Consider the following 25164-nt stretch of genomic DNA (forward strand, 5'->3'; position numbering starts at 1 on the left):
GGGGCCGCGTCGCCGCGGCAACGGGCGCCGCGCGCGCTGCCGCGCTGAGGGCGGAGGGAGGAGTCGGTGGGGAAATGGGTGGAGAGGGATTCGCTCACCCTTCTCGTAAGGGTGTGCCGGTCAGCCGGTGTGAGGAAAGATAAAGGAAAACATCACCACATTTGCTTCTCGGAGAAGTTAAGCCCTAAAATGGTGAAGAAAAAAGGAAAGGGACCCATCAGGACCATCGAGTCCAATTCCAGGCCCTGCACAGGACTCCCTGAGAGTCACACCATGTGCCTGAGGGCGTTGTCCGAGTGCTCCTTGAGCTCTGTCAGCCGTGGGGCCGTGACCGCTTCCCTGAGGAGCTGTTCCAGTGCCCGACCACCCTCTGGGGGAAGAACCTCCTGACATCCAACCTAAACCTCTCTGACACAGCTTTATGCTGTTTTCTGAGTCCTGTCAGTGGTCACAGGAGTGAGGAGATGAATGCCTGCTCCGCTGTTTCCTCCCATAAGGATGTTGAACTTGATCTTTTCCAGCCTCAAGGATTCTGTGATTAATTATTCAAAATACACTGCCTTGAGAGGGACCAGTGAGGGAGAGCACTGAACGTGGTGAGAGCCATGGCCCACACAACTTTATGCTTTGAGAAGACCAGAGAAGAAAAGTGTGCTAGAGGGATTGTGTGCAACTTTGTTGGGTGGAACAAAGGGTGGCATGAGTTCATATAATAATCTGAAAGGGGAAAGAAAGCAAGAAAAATAGGGAGAGACAAAAGAAGGTAGGGCTGAAGCTGAGACATCCAGCAGATAAGTGAAAAAGCTAATTAGCAGCAAGTAAATAAAATCCAGAGTTCCCTTTGTGCCCTTTGTAGCTGTGATCCTCAGACACGAGTGGCGTCTGTGGGTCTGTGAGGGAGCCCACACGGACTGATATGGCACAGCTCTCAACTGTGCCTGTGCAGTGGGGATAGCTCTGCAGCGTGGGAGTGCTGGGGGGAGTTTACCTTCTAACATAGGTGGTTAGACAAGATAGTCTCTTCTGGCAAGGAGCTTCCCAAAGACACCTTGCTATTCCCATTTTCATTTGCAAGACTTTATCTATCACTTTGTTTCATTATGTATCAGCAAGTCAGATCCCGTGTAGTCCAGAGGGGTTTTGATCTAGAGCCCGTTGATTGAACAGGAGATAGGTGAAGCTGTCCTGTATCAGTTGTTACAGGTATAGGTTGGCCTGGGTGAGGGAGAAAGGGTAGCTGGTGCTTCACTGTCAGCACTTACACTCAGACACAAGACGATAAAATTGAATTGTTTCATTGTACTGAACCATTGTGTTTCCCTTCCTTTTAGCTCAGGAAAAAGTAATATTTAGGTGTTATCTTTAGCATTATAGTACCCATTTGACCATTCCACTTGGTCACTGTACCTCTTCACAGTGACAAGCCCTTCTCTAATCCTTAGCCCTCTGCAGCTTGGCCTTTCTCTCTTCTGGTAGTGCTACAAAGGAAAAAGTTTGCCAAAGGTCTTTACATTTGAGCACAAAACTTGGTTGCTCAGTTGTTAATGAAATTATGCTGAATTTAACGTGTCACAGTTTACTGATTTTCTTGCATCCAAATGTCAGATCTTATGCTTAGCTAGATGATTATCCTTTCCTATACTGCATAAATCCAGAGGCAGTTGTTGATGATCTTGTTAAATACTATGTAGGATGAGATTTTCAATACCCTGGCAGTTAAATTGCATACTGTCAAGCTGTTATTTCTAGCACCTTTACTACCTTTTTTCATCTATTGTGATGGAACAGGAGATTTTAATTTATTTATTTATTCAAACTGTATTCCTGATCTGTTTGTGTATAATTTTTAATTTTGTATTAAAAATTTACTTGTGACAGGTAATTGCATAGCTGGTTTTTGCTGTATGCTTATCAGTAAGTTATACCAATTTGCTAAAACAGATCATTAGGTCAAACATTTTGTAGAAATTAAACAAACTAGTTCTGAGAAATGTTTTCCATTATTCCTGCTGCTGGCTGAGGAAAGACAATTTAATTTATTGGGTTTTAAGAGACAGTCAGTGCTCATTTCAAGACACATTGTCTTCCATGGAAAAAGGAGTAAGATGCTGGGCCAATTTACCACTTGTGGAATGGGAGCTAAAGGATTAAGGGATATTGTATCAACAGAATAAAGGTGTTAGGGGCTGTGTTGTTGAGTCAAGCCAGTGTGTGGATAGGTAGTACTTTTTGGCTTTAGCAAAATGAAAACATAATTGTCCCCTGGTCCTTCAAGAAGCATCATGTCCTGAAGTGACTGCAGAAAGCAAGTAAAACCTGTAACGTCATCTTTGTGAAATTAGCTTTAATGTGATATAATGGTGTTATTGGTACTTCAAAAAAATCTAAATTTATATGGAAGTTTTTATTTACTTAGAAAATAGTCTTGGGTCATTTTATGGATTTTTGTCTAAAATACCATGATCTTGGAGTGCTGAATGTCACATATTCATTCCAGATGATGTGCCAACCTCTGCTGCGCTGGACTGATAATGGCTACTGTTTTCTGTCAGAGTCTACAGAGTTGATCCAAAAGATAAAAAGTTGCCCTCTGGAAAAAAACAAAACCATAGTAAGTAGTCTACTATATTATCTGCAAGTTTATCAATGAATGCAGATTGATTATTCCTTTTCATTACCACCCTTTCTGTGTTTTGCATGTTTTGCTCCTCCCGAGGGACTGCATGGGAATAGCATGTTGACTATAAGTATAAATTAAATGTTTGTGTAAAAGTAGAACTATTAAAATGTAATCCTGGGCAGGATGTGCCTGTCAGCAGGAAGCTTCCTGAAATACCCTGTGTTTTAAGGGTGGAATTTTAGAGTAGGAGGGAAGTGTAGAATTGCTATTTACCTGTCTGGTGCTGCTTTTGACACACATGATGAGCTAGCTTCATTTGACTGTCACCTCCTTAGGAGGCAGAATTCCTCGGCCCACACTTTGCTTAGCATTGACTACTTCTTTATTTACTCTTTGTGTCTTTGCATTTTATCTGGACTGTGCATTTTCAGTGAAGCTCCAGTTAAAGACAGGCTTCTCAGTCATGGCATTGTAGGAGGGCCCACAGAGCCTCCCACACAGTGCCTTCCTCAAAGAGAGATAGGGATGTCTGTTTCTTTGAAGAAGCACTTTTTAAACAAAAGGGATTCCCCTATGCCTCTGACAATTTTTTTCCCACCACACATGTACAGAGCCATCAAACTGATGGCCTCCTTCCATTTGTCAGATTTTTCAAAATAACCAGATTTTAGGATTTCCCCTTGCATGTGCTATGTCTCTTTGGGTTGCCTCTGGGTAACGCCTGAGAGGAGATGTGGGCAAGGCAGTGGGTGAAGGAGGGCTTTGACAACCGGGGCTGAAGGAGCCTCAGTCAGAGGATTGGGAGGTTCAGGACAGTGAAATCTTGGAGAAGGTGTAAACTAAATCAAAACCTTTTCCAGTCGCTTTTAGCCCTTTTGTGTCTATTTGGATTTTGCCTTCTCAAGGTGTTCAGTGACCTTTTCCTTTGTAATGACATGTGGTCAGCAGTAAGAACCGATAAAGTAAGTCATTAAAATGCGCTTAAAACTTGCAATTACAATGCCTTGGCATGAGATTTTGTCTCTGAAAGAACTTGAGCACAGCTTAGAAATCAGCAACCACAGTTTGGCACTTTTCTTAGCTACCAGAGAAACTGACAGAATTTGAAATCAGTCACATTTGTAGGGAGGAAAAAACTGGTGGGTTAAAAAACAAGAACATAGCAAGACCATGTCTGAATAAATTTCCAGTCATCTGTACATAGACCATTTATTGAGAAAGATGAGAGAAACTAAATTTTCATAATCCTGATTACATGCAGAGGATTGACCCAGATGCATGATTTTAGCTGTATTTATTATATTTAAACACAATGAATGCCTTCACATGTGTTTACTGAAATGAGGATCCACAATCACTTAAATGCCTCTTAAATATTCCTGTTTAAAAAAGAAACTATTGGATTCATGCATACTAAGAAGTAATGTATATGGCTGTGGTGTTCTAGAATTAATTAGGTCTCTTATTTTAGTTTTAAAATCAAGAAGATATTTTCTCATTGCTTGCAGAATAAAATAGTTAAATCCTCTGCTTAGATCTGAAAGTAGTTTTGCCCACAGCAATCAAACTAATATTTTCTTTATAGCTCATTCTCTCTGTAAGCCTTATGCTGATTTCATTAGGCGTTAGATCAGGTTCCAAGTAACTAATTATATTTATAGTGTGATTTCTTTGCTCAGAACAACTAATTTAGTTAAAGGAGTTGGTGGGAATGGTGAAAGGTTAAGTAGTATTCCTTCGCATTACTTTGTCCAGGTGTAAGACACCAGGAAAACTGTATTTGTGTTCATAAGCCCTCAGTATTAAGCTGAGCAGCAGCCTTCTTGTTTTCAGTATTTTGTGAGAGTATAATGACATGCAATTGATATACCGACTTTTTCTTTTAGATTGAGTAGGGCTGATATATTTTTGGCATAAAAAATAGGGTCAAAAAGAACTGGCCATCTGAAAGTGATAAGAACTCAAAATGTGAGGGTTTCCATGTTTTTCACGTATGCTCATTGCCCCAACTCTCTTCCTAATATTTCTTAATACATTTTCTCTCACACAGGTCTGTTGCAAAGCCACCACCCTCCCTTTCATCACTTTCCCACTCTTGCCACAAATCCCCTCTCACCTACAACCCACAGGCCTGCCCCTATTTCCTCAGCTCAGACCTGCTGCTCCACTCGTGTTCGTCTTTGAAAGAGCCTGTGCTGCATCTGTGCTTCTGTTACTGCCTTCCTAAACGCTGCTACAGGCAACTGAATAACACTTCTCTCAGCTGGCCCTATCCACAAATGTAAAAGACCCTTTCAGCTTTGGTTTTTCAGATTTAAAAAGCTTGGGAAAAAGTAGGTTTGTTTAGCAGCTTTACTTTGCTAAAGAATGTGAAGGATCTATTCTTGCATCACTAGCATTGATTCTGTATCTTTTTCTCTAAACTGGCTCTCTTATCCTAACTCCACAGCTGTGTTTCAATGGACAGTACATTATTGCTTTCCTTGCCCTTAGAAACTGACACATTTTCAACATACAGTGAACATCACATATCCAGAGTGCTCAGTCAAAAATTTTCTGGATTCTTTTGTTTTTCTTCTCTGAGACTGTTATGCAAAGAAATAGGCCCATTTCAAGTTGAATTTCTGACAAAAGGTCTGGTATTTGACACAACCCTGCAGACTACAAAGCTGCGTTGGGTCATTAAATGCTGGATCTTGTTAACATTCTAGTGGAAGCCTGCAGAATTTTGAAGGCCTGAGCCATAACATCATGCTCTAATCTAAAATTTACTGAGAACCTTTTTTTTTCCTGATATGTTTCCATTCCTGAGAAAAGCAAGAGCTGCAAGACTGACTTATATCTACTCATTCAATTAATCAAGTGAGAGTGAATCAAACCTTTCCAGGCAATTTTGTTTGAAGTGTCTGCACTCTTCTCTGTATCGCATGAGGTGCCAACACCAGTGGGAGTTTGCCTGAGGTAAGAGCTGTGGGTTTGGATGTATTCTTCCATTTTTATTAAGCCTTACACTCACAGGAATTTTGTGCTTTTTAATCTTGTAACTGTACAAAACTTATCTGGGTATGGAGGAAGATAACTTAGTGAATTGCTTTAATTATTCTCATAACTAGTCACATTAGGTTTTATGAGCTAGTTACACTTTAAAAAAATCCAAGCCCACTTTTATAGCAAGAAGATGTTTAACTAAAATTCTTGTTCCATACATCTAACCAGTAATAAACCAATAGCTCAGCTGAGCTACCAAGATACATCAGTAGTGCGTGCTTCTTCCCAGTTGGTCCTTATTTTCATTGTATCCATTTAAGCCTTTTAATTTCTTTTTCTGCCTTTATTATCTGTATGCTTTTCTTTTAAATCCTTTATATGGAATTACTTCAAGCAAAAAACCAAGTTATTAAAAAAATATCCAGCTAAGCATGCTAAATATTTATTGCTCTTAATATTCAGAGTATAGCTGCAAAATTGAGTAGTATTTATTTGCAGTGCAGTAGCACTGAGATTTCCCATGCTGGTAAACATAATATAAGGCAATCTTACACCCCTCATAATCTTTCAAAACAAGAAAAGGGATTGAAAGTGAGACCAGGACATGAAGAACCCAATTGCATTTTGGAAAGGTCTTGTGGCAAGTACTATGCAATGCATTCATTTGTGAATACAATTAATTATTCAGTTAAGCAGGACTTGTATGCTACTTCACATAATCAAAATTAGACCCAGTAACATCTGATATCCTGCAGCAGTCTTTTAGCTAGTACTCCTTCAGTACTGGTTTTTAGAAATGATCATTTAGCTTCCAAAGGGTCATCTATCTCTCATGAGATGGAGTTTTCCTCTGGGTAAATAACTTGTTTGTTATAAAGAGTAATGCTCAAAATCATAAGTTGAATCTTTCAGGTAAGGGAGTGGGGACATGGATGTTCAAGGCAGACACAGGACAAAATAAGCAGATCCCATCTGAAATTTTACTAGAATGGGAGATGTATCTACTTGGATTAATACAATTAGGTCTCTGAGTCTCAGCTTCAAACACAGCAATGAAAAGGCAGTTCAGTGTTTTATTTCCTGTCTGTAAGTTAAAAAGTGCAATATAGAATTATGGCCAAATACAACTACCATATTTTCATATGAACATGTTTACTACTGGTGTAAAGCTGAAAAGAAAGCTTCTGTCTGCAGCAGTAGAGGCACATTCTCTGGTGTTCCAGAGTGAAGCCGTCTTACATTTGTAGGTCTAGGCTGTGAACATGAACCCCTATTTGTCTCTCTGCACACCTCCTGCAAAGCCACCAAAGTGTATTTTAGGTAAAAATGAACAGACCAAGTGCATTTCATGTGCCTGACACCCTCCTGCTCAAATCAGAGCAAGTTTTTAAATAAACCGGGCTATTTTTTCCCAACTGTAGTGGAGAAAAATGTTTCTTTTCCCTACACAGGCCATCATCTTTTGGTAAAGGCTCTTGTGCAGAGTATATGTTAATCCATGCATTTTAAAGAATGAGACTACTTGCAGTATAAAAACCCAAAGCATTCATATCAGTTACCGACACCAGAATACTTTTGATAGATCTAATATTCAGCCTTTGGCTGGAAGGCAATTTTAAAAGAACCAACTAGTTAAACTTGAGATACTTCTATTTCCTCATAAGATTTACTTCTCCTCCTTAATCTGTAACTCCATAGTGAGTTTCTCTAACCATCAATACGACAGTACAGCAATATTGCCTCATCAGTCATGATTTACTTAATGTTTTCTGAATTTAGTAATATTTGATTAAAATTTAATGTGAACATATCATATCATGCCACATATATTATTGCATCCATTAATCAGGTAACTATAATAATGAAATGTCGGAAGATTGGATGAAAAAGGAGCTGAAGTCTTTGATATATGTTTGGCATGGGTTTGTGAGTGATTAACGAAAAGATACCCAGTCAATTGTGTAAAGCTTCATTAATATACATTTACAATCATCTATGTACTGTATCATCAGATATTTTTAACCTTAGTTAAACTTGATTTTTTAATTTACTGAATGACACTAAATATTAATAATCCTGAGAAATATATAATATTCTATTAACTCTCATAATGCCAGAATGATTCATAATGTGTCCTAATGCTTTTGTAGCAAACTATGTACTAAAAATATGGTCAGAGTTAATGGATCAATTTTGTTAAAGGTGGAATAACAAATGCTTTATGCATGGCTCTATAAACTTCAAATTACACAATCTTATTAAAATAAATGTAAGTTGGTATTTCCATCTACTTTTTTAATATGCAAAGTTATATATGATCTAATCTAGCAAACCATCTACTCCAGTTTGGTAGAGGACATATTGATAACAGTAACACCTGATTTCATACTCATAAGTATTTTGTTAAACATATGAAGACTTTCTAGATTAAAAAAAAAAACAAAATCCAAACCAAAGTTGAAATCCTTAGGCTTCAGCTCATGAAGCAGGATTATGACATGTTCTCCAGGTAAACTTTGAGAAATGTGTCATTGTTTTCTCTCTATTTGTGAAAAGAAACAATTAAAGCAATAATCCTACAGCCTGGATCCATGTAGGAAGTTCTTTATTGTAAAATAGATCTTATCAGGGCTGTTTGTCATGGCACGAGTGCACACGTGGCTCTTGAGTCATGTGTGTTCTTGCATTCAGGGCTGGACACAGAGCAGATCGGAACACCCATGCTTCATTCAATGCTGGATGCTCCCAATGGCTTGCAGTGTGTGTGCCCCTGATTGTATACTGCATAGAGCACGCTTGCAGGGTGTCCTGGAGGTGCCTGTTGAAAAGCTGCAGCTATTACACATCTGATATTTGTCTCATATCTTCTCTCACTTTTGGTAAGAATTCAATTCATTTCGTTTTCATATATTGATTACTGTGAATCATAGAGAACACAATAATTTTTTTTTCACTGCAGCTGCAGGTAGCCAAGTACATATTTAGACTAGAACAACTTCAGAAAACAGATCTCTTCAGAATAGTTTCACAACAGTGTTGCCATTCATCTTCTCACATGGCCTGTGATTTTGAAGTATGTTTGGTTAGAAGCTTTACGCTGATCTCTAAATAGAAATATTGCCTCTTTTGAAGGCTGCTTGGTGATCTCTGTTGTGTGGTGTTGATCTGTATAAGCACCGTGCAATATATTGGCATCCAGTTTATATTTTTATCCCACAAAGTCTTGTCTTCAGCTGATTTAAGGATGCTTTCTTCAGTAGTGTCTAGTGGGCAAAAGCTGATAGCAGTGTTTGAGTACTTGGGTAACAGCTTAGTTCTGAGCAAGACAGATGAGTGTGTGCATCAATCTAGTGATAAAGGGCATTAAACACAATCAGGCCAGAATCCATGACTCTTCTAAACTAAATTCAGCCAAAATAGGCTTATGTAGCTGCATCTGGTACCTGTTCTGCTAAGAAATGTGAACCTATGAATTGAAGGAAAAATTGTAGCTGGTTACTACCAATTTAGTATTTGTAAACAGTCTGACTGGGCACTATACAGAGCCTGCTTACTTGGAGATTGACAGAGACATAAGTAAAATAATTATTATTCCACCTAAATATAAAATGATCCACCTGTGCTGACAATATTCTTAATACATACTTTATTAAAAAAAAAATTGTTATGAGTGTACAGACTCTGTATTGTGTTGCATTACTTACTTTACACCACCTAGTTCACATACTGCCTTTGGCACCAATAGGTCTCATGTATTGAGTGTGCAGACTGATGATGAAAAAAAATGCATCGTGTACTTTCATTATGTACCTGTGAAGAAGAATTAAGAAGACACAGGGTGCAGAATCCTTTCTTGGGCTTAGGTGGACTTTTGAAAATGAATTTGCTTCTGAGCTCCTGTCAGTGAGAGTAACCATAACTCATTTTCTGTGGCTGTTAATCCTGCTTGTGAGGGGGTAGGGATAGTCATTTTCTTTGTAGTTGAAGGCAGGAACAGCATCATAACAAATAATGACTTTAGGATAAGCCTAAATAGATGAAGTGCAATTGCAGTTGTCCTTCAAAATTAAGAACGGTAGGACAAAAAAAGTACAGAAAATATGATCTAAACTAATATTACTTTCAGCTTTTGTTGAGTGCTCTCTAGCCTAGGACCTGTCAAGGCTTGCAAATGCTAAGGCAATGGATATTGAAACATCTATGTTAAGCAGTTGTTTGTTCACTCTTTTTAGGTGGGAAAATCAGAAACTTAGGATGCAAGTGTCCCTTGTACAGGTAGCAGTAATAGAACAGGGGGTTGTACCCCAGAGACCTGTGGCTGACTTTTAGACACTGCAGTTCATCACTGAAACAGCACATTGAATATAACATACATTCCCAATACTTTCAGTAAAGCAGGCTTTTTTCCTACACATTCACAGATTTCATACAGGAGAAAACCCATCAGAGATTTGGTGATTTTAAACAGTGTTTCCTCTTTTCATCTTTAGTTATAGCTGGGCAAATGGTGTTAAGTGTAGGTATCAAAACCCATGGATGGGAACTCCTAAGAGTCTGTAGAAAGATTCTATTTTGGCAATTCTTTTTGATGAAAGGCATGAGAAGAAGTTGTCTTTGGGAATGTGACAACTGCTGCAGTGCACAAAGTTATTTCCTCCTAGTGGCATCTGTTTTTCAGGAGAGAAAAATGCTGAGATTATGCTACAGCCTGAAGCTCTAGCATGTTGATGAGGTAGAAGGAGTCCAAATAAATTAACTGTTGTCAGACTCTGATTCCAATGACTGGGATTTTATGTGGCTGGGGAAAAAATGGTATTACATATTTGGAAAATTGTAGTCTGCTTTGGCAAGAAGGAGAGTGAGCAGATCAGAGCCTGTTTCTCATGTCATTGAAGCGTTTGAGGACTTGCCTTCTGCTGAGATGGGAGAGAACTTTCTGCAAAATTAAAAGTGTTTGTTACATCTATCTAAAATGTGTAGCCCTGTTCTTGATGTAAGATTTGCATGACTTCAATCTGCTCTTCTGGCCTAGGGAGGTCTGCCTCTAGCAGTTAGAGAAGGATTTTTTCAGGAATGAACTCTGACAGTTCCTTGAGTTTATGTTGCTGAATTATGTAAATATTGATGTGGGACTTGAGGAGAAAGAGCAATGTGAATTTGCCAGCGCTAATGTCCTTGTCTTGTCTTTCTTCAGCTGTCTCTGATATGATGACTGAAGTATTGCAAATATTTTTAGTTACTCCTTAATATTATTGGTGCAAAAAAGGGAGGGGGGATTGTTTGCAGCTGACTGCATCTTGGAAGTTGAGAATTATTTGCTTGTATTCATGCATCTGTATTTTTATATTAATATCCAATGTCTCTCTGATGGGCTTATGAGAATGATGGGGAAATCTTACACTAAGATTTGAAGTTGAATTCTGAGTTTGGAATTTCCATGCTTGTCAGCATGGTATTGGAGAACCTAGTGGTGCTTTAAGCACAGGTTCTCCTCAGCCTTGCAACTAACTGGGAGGAACTCCATCCATCGTAGGTCCTTGTGCACAGCATAGGTAGGGTTTTAAGCAGGTGCTGTAGACCTTTAGTTTGTTTATGTGGAAATGAGGGTGCTGCTCTGTGTAAATCAGGGAGATCAAGGTGATGGAAGGCTTCTTAGCAGAGAGTATTTATTTGGGGTAACTGGTAGATAACAATTCATGCTGCACACTGAGAGCCAGCCATTGAGAAATTTCTCTCTTCTGTAGAAACACACAGCCACTCAGTAGAGATTCGTTTGTGCAGCACTGAGCTGAGTTACAGTACCTGAGATTTCAAATGACAAAAGAATTTTGCTATCAGACTCCCTCTGCTGAGCTGCTGATACAAAGGGCTGTGGGAGGCGAGTAGGAACACCAAAGTGTCTCCAATTGTTCTCAGATAGCTCTTCACAGAAAGGTCTTCCCAGAGTTTGCTGCATAGAAAGCACAACCCACACACCATTGTTACTCATTCGTTCAGTTTAAGAGGCTTGTTTTTCACAGATGTGCTCTTCCTGTTTGGCATTTGTAACTGAGGATTGTTGTTAGTTGTAGAAAAGTGTCATCCAACTATAAACGGAGATTTTCAGCTGATTCATGAACACCTTTGTTAACTACAGCATAAAAAGGAATATGGTTGAGTGTGGAATATAGGTTAAGATATTTCTACCCCAGTATATTATACTACACAGGGAGGGTGAGAAAGAAATCTTAATTAATAGCTATGCAAAAATTCCCTCCCCACCTTGTATAAAATAGAATTAGTAAAGTAATTAGAAGATAGTTAATTTCTATATGTTTGTCTGTGTTATTAATGTAGAGCCTATATATAGAAATGTGTATAAATATGGATTTTAAAACAATTAACCAAAATTGCTGTACATGTATGTAAACAATGAGTATGTTTGAGTAAGGCTTTCATGTCAGTAAACTCGCCAGACATGCTAAGAAAGGCAGTAAAACTTGGGAGAAGAGGAGAAAATGAATTATCTCAGAATAAGGGGACCAGGACCATTCATGTCTGTATAACAGAAAATTTGTGGGGTTGGAAGTTTTTATTTCTATCTTAATGCTACAGCCAAACAGGATAATCACAGATGAGTAGCTGTTTATTGTTGTTCCAGGGAATAATGATCAGATGTGTGTTATTTCTGCCCAAGTTTTCTTCAGTATATACTTATCATCTCATGTCTGGCTTTAGAAAAAATGTCTAGATAAAAAAAATAGTAAAAATGCCTTTTGCAAGTGATTTAAAAATAGTTCTTCATTCCAAACTGCAACTGTGAAAACACTTCTGAATTGAAAAGGCAGCTTTCTTTTGGCATATGGATTAAATGTTCTCTGTCCTAGTCACATCTGTATCTGGCTGGGTACTCCATCTCTTTGAAGACAGCATTAGCATGAATCTGGCTGCTTGTCAGAAGGCTATCCTTGTTTAGGCTTCCTTAGATCAGTGGGTTTTTAAAAAGTAAGTATTTTTTAATGCATAAGTATTCTCCTAAAAATTGATAAGCATATAGAAAATGTTAACTATTAAAACAAAAAGGATAAATAACAGCTTTTGCCAATACGTTTGCAGCACAGTGAGAACCCAACACATAGCTGTGGAAAGCTGGTTTACTAAATCAAGTGCAAAATAAGTATTCTGAATTATCTAATTGTCTTTTCTTTCTTAAGGTTTTGTTTCATCGTTGCAAGATTTTTTTAAACCTATGAACAAGGATCTAATTTTTGGTACCTGAGCATTGGCAACACATTGGAGAGAAATATCCAAATAGGAATCAAATTTATTCACTCTGTAAATTACAGCTGTATTTAATACTGAGTGTTCTGGTATTCTTGGAAGTCTTCCTTTTCAGTGAATTTAGCACTAAAATGCCAGCAAATCAGTTTTAGTGGTATTGATATGATATGTGTTCAGTGAAAAGAATGAGTGGAAGAGGGAAGAGACATCTGGATGGTGTTACTTCTGCAAAGAAAATATATACCATCCATCATAAGGCAGAATGAAGCACCAGAGTGACTTTTCTGATGCTATGCAAATTGTGGTTGTCCTCAGCACATTCAATTTCTGTTCTGAGACATGATTTTTAAGATCTCTTCACTACTAGATCCAGGCATTCCGCACAAGGTTGCTCTCCTTCAAGATTTGGAAGATGACTTGGCTTGGGCTGAGATTTACAGGGGTCAGTCAGCTGGGGGCTGTAATCTTCCTGGCAGCTGCCCCCAGCTAGTGACCTCCTGTCTGTCCTGGGGAAGGGCACTAGCAATGTGCCTTTCCAGGCAGCCCTCCCATTATCCAAAGTGAGGTATAGTTTTTATGGTTCCTTCCCAAATGTCCACAATGTGTGTCTGGTCTCATACCAGTGTAGTGTAAGGAAATAATCCAGGTGTGCTCTCATGCCTTCAGCCCACAAACAGAATGGCTGTGGGACTCCTCACCCTCAGATCAAAACATGAGAACTCTCTTTATATTAGCTTTTCTCACAACGACTTTGCCAAATGTGCAGAGCAACAGGGAGCCCTGAAGCAGCTTGTCTCCTCATCCCTTTGCAAAGCCACCTCCTTAAAGGATCACCTCATAATGGGGACTGATTGCCTGTTTGATCTTGGTGAGCCTCAGTTTCACACTAAACCACACAGATGCCTCAGGGGCCACCGCAGAAGCACGGGTGATGAGAGAGTATTAGTGTATACCTGCATTCCTGCACAGTATTTGCTGTATAGTTAAACACCTCAAATAACCCTTGGAAATTATTCTGGCTGTATTAAAAAGGGGTAGCTTAGCAACTGTGGGGTTTTTTGGTTGGTTTTTTTTTTTTTTTTTTTAACCAAACAGTAAAGGAAGTGAGTTCTAATCCTCTTGAGGGTGCTGTTTATTAAAATTTCCACCATGGAAATTAGACAGTATCTTCCTCTTTCCCAAAACAATTCTGAACTAATTGCAACAGAAATACTTCTTTTAGCTGAGGTGACATAAATAGATGTTAGAAACAGTAAATAAAGTGGGATTTTTTCCCCAGAAAACTGGAAAATATGAGGTTTGTTAGTGCATCTGTTAAATGATGGCTTTAGGAGGTTAGATAGGAGAGGATACAGGCTGTTTAAGTGCTCTATATAATGGGTCAAGAACACATAATGAGAATTAGGGTGCCTTGTAAATGTGTGACAGCCACAGCATCAAGGTTAAATGGAATGGCCCAATCAGCAGGATGGTAGGAGGGAGTTGATGTTCTTAAACCCATTCTGGTCTTTGCTTTCCTGTGGTTGGTAGGGGTTGAATTCCATGAGAAGTGCTCTGCTTGTAGGCCATGTTACTGAGGTAGGGGAACTAGATGAATGTGTGTTTGCAGGTGTGATTTGACCATCTTAGGTGCCCATCTTAGAAAAAATGACAGAGCCCTATGGAGAGGAGCCTGTGGAAGCTGACAGACCCCTGAAAGCAGGTGATCACCCCTACAGGGACATGAGGAAAGCTGTTGCTGACATGGCAATGTGTGACAGGTCGCTTTCTTTGAATAAGCAGTTTGGATTCCCTGCCGGTCTGAGCCCCAGTCTCGGTTGTTACAGTGTTTCCTATTGCAGACATTATCCATTGAAATTCAGATTACTCACCATACTATAATTGTTGCTTCCTCACACTTGTTTAGCACCCATTGGCACTCATTGGAGAATGCTTTAGGGAAGGAAATGCCAGAATAAAGAAGGGGGAGAAAGATCAATGCCCAGTGGTCCCTCTTGACCACTTTAATAGAAATAATTACAATAATCATATCTATAGTAAATATGCTAAAAAGCAGTAGTAGGTTAAATTATAAAATTGCTATAACTATCTGTTGATAGCTGAGCTGTGTCCAAATGTACAGTAATAACCTTGTTATTCTGAAAGCTTCTGTTGTACCTAGGGTGCCCCTTTTCCCTCCACAAAATTGACACTGTGCATCCAATGTCAATCCAGACAGGTTTTTGGACAAAAGGTAAAATAAGAGTATGGCAGACCCTACCCAGCTCCAGATAACTCCCACCTGTGCCAGGCCAAGGCACAAAAACTCTATTTCATTGGGAGGACTTGGCAGTCTCTGGGCTGGGAGATGAGGAAGGGCTCCTGTAGAGTTTCTCTCAACTCTTGCCAAATTATCGAGTTGTGGTGCCACACTTGCATGTGTGTGCCATAAACATATAGGGCGTAAAGCATTGAAGACTGGCAAAATACCTGTGCTGGTCTTGCTGTATGTCATGCTCCGAGGCCAAGACCTCACAGGGGCCTCATGTCTCCAGCTCATCTTCGGAAGGGGTGTAGTTCACAGAGAATAAATTCCTGAGTGTTTCTGCCTTTCAACGCTGCAGATAGAGCAGGACACAGTGTGGCATGATGCTATAGCAGGGTGCAGTATCCAGAGGAACTGTGTGAGGGAATACACTTCCCAGCTCCAGAGGAACAGGACAGTCCCTTTTATTGTGTGACCTGGCAAATGACCAATGCAGGTCGAAACAGAGAGTCTGCATTTGCTGGTGTTCAAGTGCTTATATAGATACTAATGTTGCTACGAATACTCCAAAATATCCTTGAAACTCATTAGTATTTCAAGCCCATATTGCTTAACTAACCCCTTGCAAACCCATGCCCAGGGAAAAATTATTCTAAATCTCCCACGTCCAAATTCCAGATTTGAGTGGAAAGAATTACAAAATTGCATGCAAATGTTTTGGATTAAAATGGATTTTTACAGAGAAGCTTTACAATTATTATAAAGTGACTTCTATAAACAAATACATTATTTTAAACTAGTTTGCAAACAGAAGTAATGCAATGGCTTTTGCTTCAGAATCAGCAAATGAATCATGGTTTCTGAAAGGCTTTGCTGTTAAAGCTCAAGGACCACGTTCCATTTGAATTGGGAAGAAACTAATACCAGGTACCCTCACTTGAAAAGACAGTCATTGAACCACCCACCAACCAGCAGGACAAGGATGCCTGGTTGTGTATTGCCAAGATGGAAAAAGAGAAATCTCTTCTCTCTCCCTTGGCAGTGGTTTATGGTGCTTACCTGGAACAGGATCTTCCATTTGAACATCTCCATAGCCACACACTAGATGAGAGCACAAGGTTAAAGCAAAAATATTCTTCTTCCATCTCAAGAGACAATTTTCCATCTGCACAGCTTGTTTTCATAATACAAGTGAAATTTTGTAAATGCTTTTCCTTTTAATAATTAAAAGTTTTTGTAGGTGAAGGAATACACTTTTAATAATTTTGCTTTTTAAGGCTGGGAAGGGGAAGAGGGGAATATGCCAGAGACCAAATGGGTGGAATTCTTGTGTGAGTAAAAGAGACAGGAAGGATTTGATGGTCAGCCTTATCAGTGTTACAAAACATGGGGTAGGTGCTTGTAGTAGATGAAAACAGCACTAACTCAGTAAAGATCAAGTAATTTTGTAAGGGGATGTGAAGTAGTGTAAATGTGACAGAGAACTACATGCTTCTTGCAAATATTTGAACTTCAGATGTTTCTCTAGTTTGAACTTCAGAAGACTGCATTAAACTCTATTACACACAGTTACAGGGCAAAATGAACTTCATTACTGAAAAGTGTCTTGGCTGTCTGTCTCAGTAATGACGTAAGTCAGCCTTGGATTTATCATATAAATACCGCTTAAGAAAACCACGTGCGATGTAATAAAAATGTTCTATCTAAAACCACACACTGAATTAAAAAAGAAAAGGTTTATGTCCTTGAAGAGGCTATGAAGAACAGAAAACTTCACAAATTCTTGTGTTTAACATTACTTTTTAATATCCTTGCATTAAAAATGAATGATTACTTTTTAATATTACTTGTAGCCAACTATCCCCTACCGTATAGATAAATTTCTTGTATGATTTTATTATATGCTCAATAATAGTACCTATAAGCTCAGATTTCTTTTGAATATAAATGATTGGAAACAATATCTACCCTAAAGCATCTTTAATGTCATTATAAATGGGTAGGAGTAAATTAAGCGGTATTTAGCCACCAAAGTCTTTAATTTCATTGCATTTGAGTAGGAGTTAGACATTATGAGGTCCAATTAAAAAAGTCACTAATGTTTTTACATCTGAGTAGGAGTAAATTAAACAAAATCACTCCTGAGCTGCTAATATCATTTTAATTGAATGTCATTCAGTTTCTAACTGCTGTTACAACATAGTAGATAATGAGTCAAGCTCAACAAATCATCTGAGCTCCAGGTACCATGGCTACTAGGGGTGAGGGCAGAGTTTAGGGATGGAGAGGGAAACTGTTCGAAGTTAGGAAGCTGACAGGAATGATAGCAGGCCTGACATCTCTTGGTTGATGAGACCTATGTTCATCTAAAAATATCACCCTAACAAGAGCTAATCTAGCAAGGCTGCAAGCCAGGTCATTATTTCTGGTGTTCAGACATTAAAAAAAAAAAAAGAAAAGGCAAAAAAGGGGCATTTATCCAGAAGATGTGATTTACAGAGTGAATGCTAGAGAGGCTAATGCCATTTATTTACACCTCATGAATAATTCATTGTTTGATTTAATGTTAGTCTTGATGATGAGACAATGGTGAAACAATACTAGACAACATATAGATTTACACATGCAAAAATAAAAAATCATACCCTATCACAAGCATTATTTTTTGATCTCTAACAGATAATACTGCATTTTCCTCACACGTGGAAATCTTTTCATTTTGGTAAATAGCAGGTTTAAGACAAGCTGTGGCACTTTGTGTAGTGACAGTTAAAGAGAATAGAGTGAAAAATACCCTTCATTGTAACTGAAATTACTATAAAACAGTAGATATTTTGCCCTAAAAGCAGTTCAAGCTGTTACACAATGCTAGGCTTCCATCTGGGAAAACTGCAGGGTTTTCAACTTACTATTAGTTTGTGAGCATCAGATCTGTTCTGATGTTGCTCAATGTGTACGTGTTTGACTGCTGAGAACAAATATTCCTTTAAAGTGTGCATGTAAGACCAAGAGACCAGGGTCTCCTGACTGAAGCTCAGTCCTTGTCCAAACTCAAGCTGGGTGTTGGCTTCAGGTATAATCACACACTTGTATATAGTCACACATTTTCCTTGGGCCTATGTGATACATGTGGCTCTGGTCTCTGCAGAAAACAGTGAGGTCAAAGGGCCACTATGGTCTATATGTTTACATGTATCTGGTGGTACTACTTGCTCATGTTTAGAAAGTCCCATCAATTAGCTCAGCTGTGTACTCCAAATCATAGAGGGGGAAACTTTTAGTTATGACTGTTTCTTTCTTTTGTATGAGAAAACTGGAGGAAGATGGCAGATACCATAGACCTGCCTTTTCTCTTACCTTTCTGCAAGACTGAGGCCCCTTCAAAAGCTGTGAGCCATACACCTTGTTCTTCCTCCAACAGTGGGGAGAACAAGAAAGTCAGTGCTGCTGGACAGGGAAAGCAACTGCAGAGCTACAAACTGTCTTTCCTCAGAGCTCTAAGGATACCCTGTTGTAGAAAAATAAATTGCATGTAGCCACAGCATCACTCTTTTCCTCAGTGGTTCTCCTGCAACCCCAAGGCAGCACAGAGTTACCAAAGGAGAGAGATCTTGGGCCTTTCCAGGATGGACTTCCCTGTATTCTCCATCCTAAAGGTTAGTTAATTAGCCCAGGCACTGCTAGGTAGATCTGAGGTATATTCCAACAATGTTCTTGCCATCATATATAATTCCCCAGTTTTTGCAGAGAACAGCATGGGTGAGTGTGAGGAGGTAACTGTAGAACTTCAGGATAGGAAAGTTACGATTCCTTCCTGGCTGGAAGGACGGATTTCCCATTGCCAAGGACACTCTCTTCTCAAATATGATGCTTTGACAAAAAAGACAATTGTCAAATTCTGCTTCTTCCTATTTCTCATATTTAATTGTGAGATTCTACACAACATGCTATGTGTCACTGTGTAGTTCTGCTTTTACTTTTCTTGCAATAAATGAATGTCTGACAAGACATTCTGGACAACTTGAAATAAGTGAGTGAAATAAAAGAAACTGTCAGTGAATGTAAAGAGGGAGGCAATCCACTAGGTTCTGGTGAACTTATCAAATAAAAGGCTGGAGTTTGTTAGCTGTTAGTGTCAGATAGAAAAAGAGGATGGAAGGTAAAATTATTCATTAAGTAGGTTTTGCTTTTAGAGCTGATTTTCAAATGAGCAAATATGAGCAGAAACTCTTGCTTGGGATTCAAGTCTGGCTGCTTTTTGCATTCACCTTCCGTGATGTGGAACACCAAAGCGCCCCAGTGCTAAATTTTGGTTCAGTGTTCCCAGCAGCCAAGAGAGTGAGCTCTGTAAATTAAGACTTAAAGCTTTCATGCAGGGTGTGTGAAGAAAAGTTTGAGATTGAGCGTGGGCTAAACTCTCTGTGTAGATATATTGTTGCAAACATGCTCTGGGACATACAGAATTATATTGTTACTTGGGGGAACAATGATGAAATGTTTTGACATAGCCTTTTGTCTTTTCTGTGTAGATTGTACTGGAACATGTTACAGCTTGTTTTAACTAATGTGCTACATAGGTTGGTTGTGTCTTGTGTCTGTGAAATTCCAATGGTAGCACTGCAAAAAATAATTATTAACAAAACTCTTACAGCATTTACTTGGGGAATTCCTGAGAAACTTAATGACTTCCATCATGTGAAGATACTTAAATAGGTAGGATTTTAGTTATTGAAAGGCAAGGATATAGACTTTGCTTTGGAATACCTGCTTAATGCCCTGCCTGTGCCTAAGCGGCAATTTGTGAAACATTTTGCATCTGCACATGAAGTTGTTCCACTTGATCTCTGTGTCTGTCAATCACAAAACAACAAAACTTTTTCAAGAGGTCTAAAGACTACTAATTCAGTATTAAAATATTAGACCTGAATCTTATTTCCTGAAAAAAACCTCACTGCAGTCTTATATTGCCATTTTTCTCATTCTTCCACTGCACTTTCAACGTCCCAGAGTCCAAGGGATTTGTGAATTGCACTTAGAAGTACTTTGGAACTAGGATGCATTCCTGGGTAAGCAACAAAATCTGTCACCCGTGGAAGTATTGCTGGGCTAGAAGACACGATGGCTGATACCTCTGTTTGCAAACAAAGCAGTTTGCTTCAGTAAAGAAAGTTGTCACAGTGTAGTAGAAGATAAAGTAATAAATGTTTCCAGTTATTTTTTTTTCTCTTGGCAATCCTGATTTGAGCACTTACTTCCTTGAATTCTGTTGGTCAGGCAAAATTCCTTAGCTGTTCAAGTCTGCTCTATCTGGTTTAGCAGTCATGTTGGAGGTTTTTATCTTAAGCTTAAAGAGGTTGGTCAAAACCATCTTTCTTTTCAAATGGGCCAATTTAAATCAAAATAGATATGTTTTTCAAAATTTTCTAGTTGTAGATGGAGTTAGACATGTCTAATGTAAATTTAGATTACTAATGAGTCTGCATTTGCCTCACTTTGTTCCTGTAGTCAAGCACTTAGTTTTCTATCTCAGAAATATTTATTTCCTTCATACCTGAAAAGTCAAGTTTTGCTTGGTGTCTGTTAGTTCAGAGCCCAGTTATTCTTTCCCCTGTGACTGGAACATGTAGGCTATTCTCCACATGTAACAAATACCTCTGAAGTCTGTAGGCACAAAATCAGGAAGAAGAGCTCTTGAAAATGCATCTGGTCTCAAATGAGGAACTTTAATTTTTTTCTGTAACCACAAGTTATGGAATTAGTTTGATGGTAAGAGTTATGTTTGCAGTGTCCTTAGTGTTTGCTTTGAAATATGTCAGTAAATATAAAACTCAAACTACTCATTGTATTAATCACAGATGAATCTAGTTTGACCATTTGCAAATGGCAGTACCTTCAGTGCTAGCTGAAGATAGGAATGATGATCTTGAGAGAGCTATTTGTTCATAAAAATCATGGAACTGGCTCTTTATGCCCTCTGCCCAGCCATGGCCTACAAAACAATGAGATCCTGAGGGCTCTGTGCTTGAACCACCTCCCCTGTAAACTTACGTGCTGGAGTTGATGAAGATATGCTCTTTGCCAGTTTGCATGGTTCTGAGGGGTGGCAAAATCATTGCAGATTGTGATCCACGTCATCTGCTGCAGGCATTCACTTCATATGTGTTTCAGAGCACTTCTAGCTGGAGCCACATGAGGCCAGCCTGGATTTCACCTGGGATGTCCGGGTATCTGTGTGCTTTTGAAGTACATGGATTAGTGAGAAACCTGGGCCATTAAAGGTCTCTATATAAAGGACTCAGAGCTGGTCCTTTTAAGGAGGAAGAAGGACTGCTCACCCCCTTCCCCCATGCTTGGGCATGGCAGTGCTGCCTGTGACCCATAGTCCTAGCTGAGTCTCAAGGAAGAAGAGATGTGACTTTGCCTATTCAAGCAGCTAACAGTTCTAGGTGGGACCTTGTCTTTCTTTAGGGGTACTCAGGAGAGCATGCACACCGCACTTACATCCTAGATTTGAGTCCAGACAGGCAAATTCTCTGCATATGCAGCTGGAGAAAGATGCCCTCAGAGTACAATTTATGGCATTTAAGTCAGATGCTTAAAATTAGACAGTCTGTATGCATCCTCTGTCTGTATTTTGTATACTAATCTGAAAACCTGGATGGTAGGAATCTAATGCTTTCTAAGCCTGTGGGCACGACTGCCTAGATAATCCACTGCATGGATACTCACACACAAATACTCTGTGTTGTCTTTCATCAGCTCTGCCAGGGAACAACAGGACTGAGACTTGTGAAGTTTGCTGTCCCTGCATCTCTGTCTTTCCCAGGTATGCAGCCATCAGAACTGCTGCCCAAACAAGACTGTTTTGCTTACCTTCTTATAGGATGCAGAAAAGCAAAATTTTGCCTCTAATTAGTTACACAGCATTTTCCTTAGCAGTTAGAAGTTTTTTATCAGTTTAGAGAGTTTGGTATGACTTAGTGACGACTTTAGTTTGAGAATCTAATTCTGTATAAAAGGAGTAGAAGTGTTTTGTGCTTTTGGTGCATTTTAAAATGTTGCTTCTTTGTACCCCTTAAGATAAAATTGCAAAATGACCTTTTAAACTTGAACAAAGCAGAGGAAGATATAGAAGTAGTGCATTCTTAGTAGAAGTTAGATAAAATTCTTTAATCAAAGTCCCCAGTGAATCGTGGACTTAAATAGAGCTCTTTGGAAAGCAAGTCACAAGCTAGACTTTGAGATTATTTTAATGGCCTGCATAGGAAAGTACATACCTATCCTTGTGGTTATTTTCTCTGATAGCATCTCCACTTTCAGAGTCTGTGTACCTGTGTAATAAACATGAATAGATGCTGGCAAAGGGACAACACAGCACAAATACCCTTTTACTCTTTATGGGGTTTAGATAGACTCATTCTTATCCTAACCATTAAAAGCTGAGTTCAGGCAGTCAACAACTCAAATATAGCTGTCAGAATGGATTTCAAAATATAATCTTCCCATGTACAACACACAAGACTTAACTGTTCTGTCATCCAGGTGGGATGTGTCTGTGGTTCCCTGGTAGAAACCAAGTACAATGCATTACTTCTAACATCTTGTTCTGAGTATCCTGGGTATGTTTAGAAAATGTTGGTGCCAGCTGGCAGATTGCTGGTGAGGCTGAATACATGAGGCTTCTGCTCTTGCAGTGTCATTGCAGCTCCACAATTCCCTTATCAATTTTTCTGATTTCTGTAATTCAAGAGACTTGCTTTGCATGCACCTTCACTTGAGTTTGCCAGGAGTGCTTTTCTTTATCAAACCTCACCTTTGCTGTAATTTTTTATTGTAGGATTAAAAAAAACCCTCACATTAAGTCAAATTCATGCAACTAATTTCTTTTTTTTCCCTCACTAATTGCTTTTATGCTAGTCTCACTAATCCATAAGTGCCAGTAGTCTCTGAGATACTGGATCTCATTTAATTTCCAAAGAAGCAGAAGAGAGCTAAAACAAGAAAATGTCACAGCATAAACAGACAACAGAAGGGAAGAAAAAACTAGATAAAACAGTTTCTTATCCTCCTACTTTACATTCATTCACTCAGCCATATCACATGTAACATCAGAGCATTCTCATCTCTTGAAACTTACTTATCACTCAAGAAGAGTGACAAGTCGATCTCTCTTCATGTACATAATTGTGCAAACGTCACAGAGCCTGAGAAGAGAGGACTCTCATCCTGCCCAGTAACCATTAAAGCTTTAAAGGTTAGTACAGGCAGTAAGCATTATTTCAACATTTTTCCCAGAAATGAGAATATAAATCAAAGATGGTTTGTTTGGTTTTGGGTTTGTTTTTGTTTTAAGGATGATTTTTCGCACAGTATTTGTTAAAGAAAGTACGGAATAAAAGCCTTGAAACTATGGAAATATTTCTCTGGATTTTTTAAAGTTAAATTTTTAGTCCAAGTGACTTTTCATTTAGGAATTTAAATTGATTTTAAAAAAATCAAAGTGAAATGTTTAAAAAATCTTGAAGGATTTTGATTGACTTAATCAGTGTTGTATCTGGATCTCCATTTGTGGAAAGTTTCATCTTTTTATTCTGATTCCATTATTTTCTAAAAATAGAGGGCATATTGAAGAAACTTGAGTATTATAATTTGAGCCATTGAGAGGAGAGTTAATACTCTCACTTGAAATTATATTACCCCATTTACTTGAACAGGTAGCAAAAAAAAAATTAAGATTTTGCACAAATTCTATTTAGTTCATAGGTGTACTTGGCTAAAAAAATCTTAGGTTATGTATATAGGGAATTTCACTGAGAAAAGAAGAGATCAAAGAATCAGAAGATAATTTCCTTGTTTAGTCACAAGCACCTTTCAGCCAGTGCTGCCTCAAAAATTTTGTATTTTTGAGAGGTTTTCCCATTAGCTTCCCAGGTTAGCAGATTTGGATTTGCTCATAAGAAGTGGGAGAAGCTTTATTGTTTCCTACTGGCTAAGTTAAACACTAATCTATTTTATCCATCCAATCAGTTAGCCTAACCCCAAAGTTATGTGATAGCCTAGGTTAAAAAAAAATGTAGCTAAGGGTCACTATTTTGAAGTTATCATATTAATTTAACTTTGACAAATGCACTAGAACTTCCAATTTCAGTCCTTGCCTTTTATAAATCAATATTAGTAGCAATATTTTTACAGTTAAAGAACTATTGTTTGAAACAAAAAATATTCTATTCAAAGCCAAATGCGAAGCAAAAAATGTAAGATATACATTTTGGAAATGGAGTATTGCAAATTTGTGATCGAATTTGTTTTCATCCGAAAAATATGTCAAAATTTTGACATTTTGCTTTCATTTGTGACAGAAACTGTTTTAAAATCTTATATTCTCACAAAATGGAGAAAACATTTTATTCTAGGTAGAAATTATAAAGGTAGTGAGGGTAGCTCTGTGATTTATCCTTCCCAGAGGCATTGACTTAGTGGATGAGTCTAAGAGTAAAACTTAAGAAATATTAGAGACAGCAGACATAAAGACAGTTCTTTATCTGGACATTCATCTCTGAACAACTGTGTAGTGGAGAAGCTATTTGGCTCACACCTGCTTGAGGCTTACCACTTATCCACTGTTGCTCTTCATATTTTCTAAGCTATTTTTCCAAATAATGCTTGCATAGTAAAGTATTCTGTTACCTGAAATGATCATATGAGCCTGATAGAAATGGCAAAATCAGCCCCTGCACAAAATTTCTGAAGTGAAACTGAGCACAGTTGCTGATAAAGCCAAAGGTAAATACCAATGTATGAGAAGAAGTGTAACTTACAGTATAATTTTGAAGTTAGTTGTCTGAGTGGATCTATAGATTGAGGAGTTTTTGCCTGCTGTGAATATACATTCATTGTAGCAGAAAATTATTTTGTAGTCAAACTGTTAACACAATACAAAACTGCTTGAAGAATCATAATGCTGAGGAGAATTGCTATCACATACAGAAGGGCAGATACTTATGTTCACAAGCCTTTGTTCTCATGGAGAGAAGCCAGCTGTAGTGTAGTG

The 25164-nt window shown here is 38.5% G+C and overlaps 1 long non-coding RNA gene across 2 annotated transcripts in view; it reads left to right on the forward strand.

The window, feature by feature from the left end:
- The first annotated feature begins 12 nt into the window (after nt 1–12).
- Nucleotides 13–25164, forward strand: part of LOC116808574 (uncharacterized) — a 64178-nt gene continuing 39026 nt past the window's right edge. The window contains exons 1-2 of one of the 2 annotated variants that reach the window (XR_012056665.1): nt 13–763; nt 2498–2611. This is a non-coding gene — a long non-coding RNA (uncharacterized lncRNA). The remainder of the gene's footprint in view (nt 764–2497; nt 2612–25164) is intronic. The other variant, XR_004368303.3, reaches the window with a different exon arrangement.

This window comes from Taeniopygia guttata, chromosome 6 (assembly GCF_048771995.1).
Source record: "Taeniopygia guttata chromosome 6, bTaeGut7.mat, whole genome shotgun sequence".
Taxonomy (NCBI): domain Eukaryota; kingdom Metazoa; phylum Chordata; class Aves; order Passeriformes; family Estrildidae; genus Taeniopygia; species Taeniopygia guttata.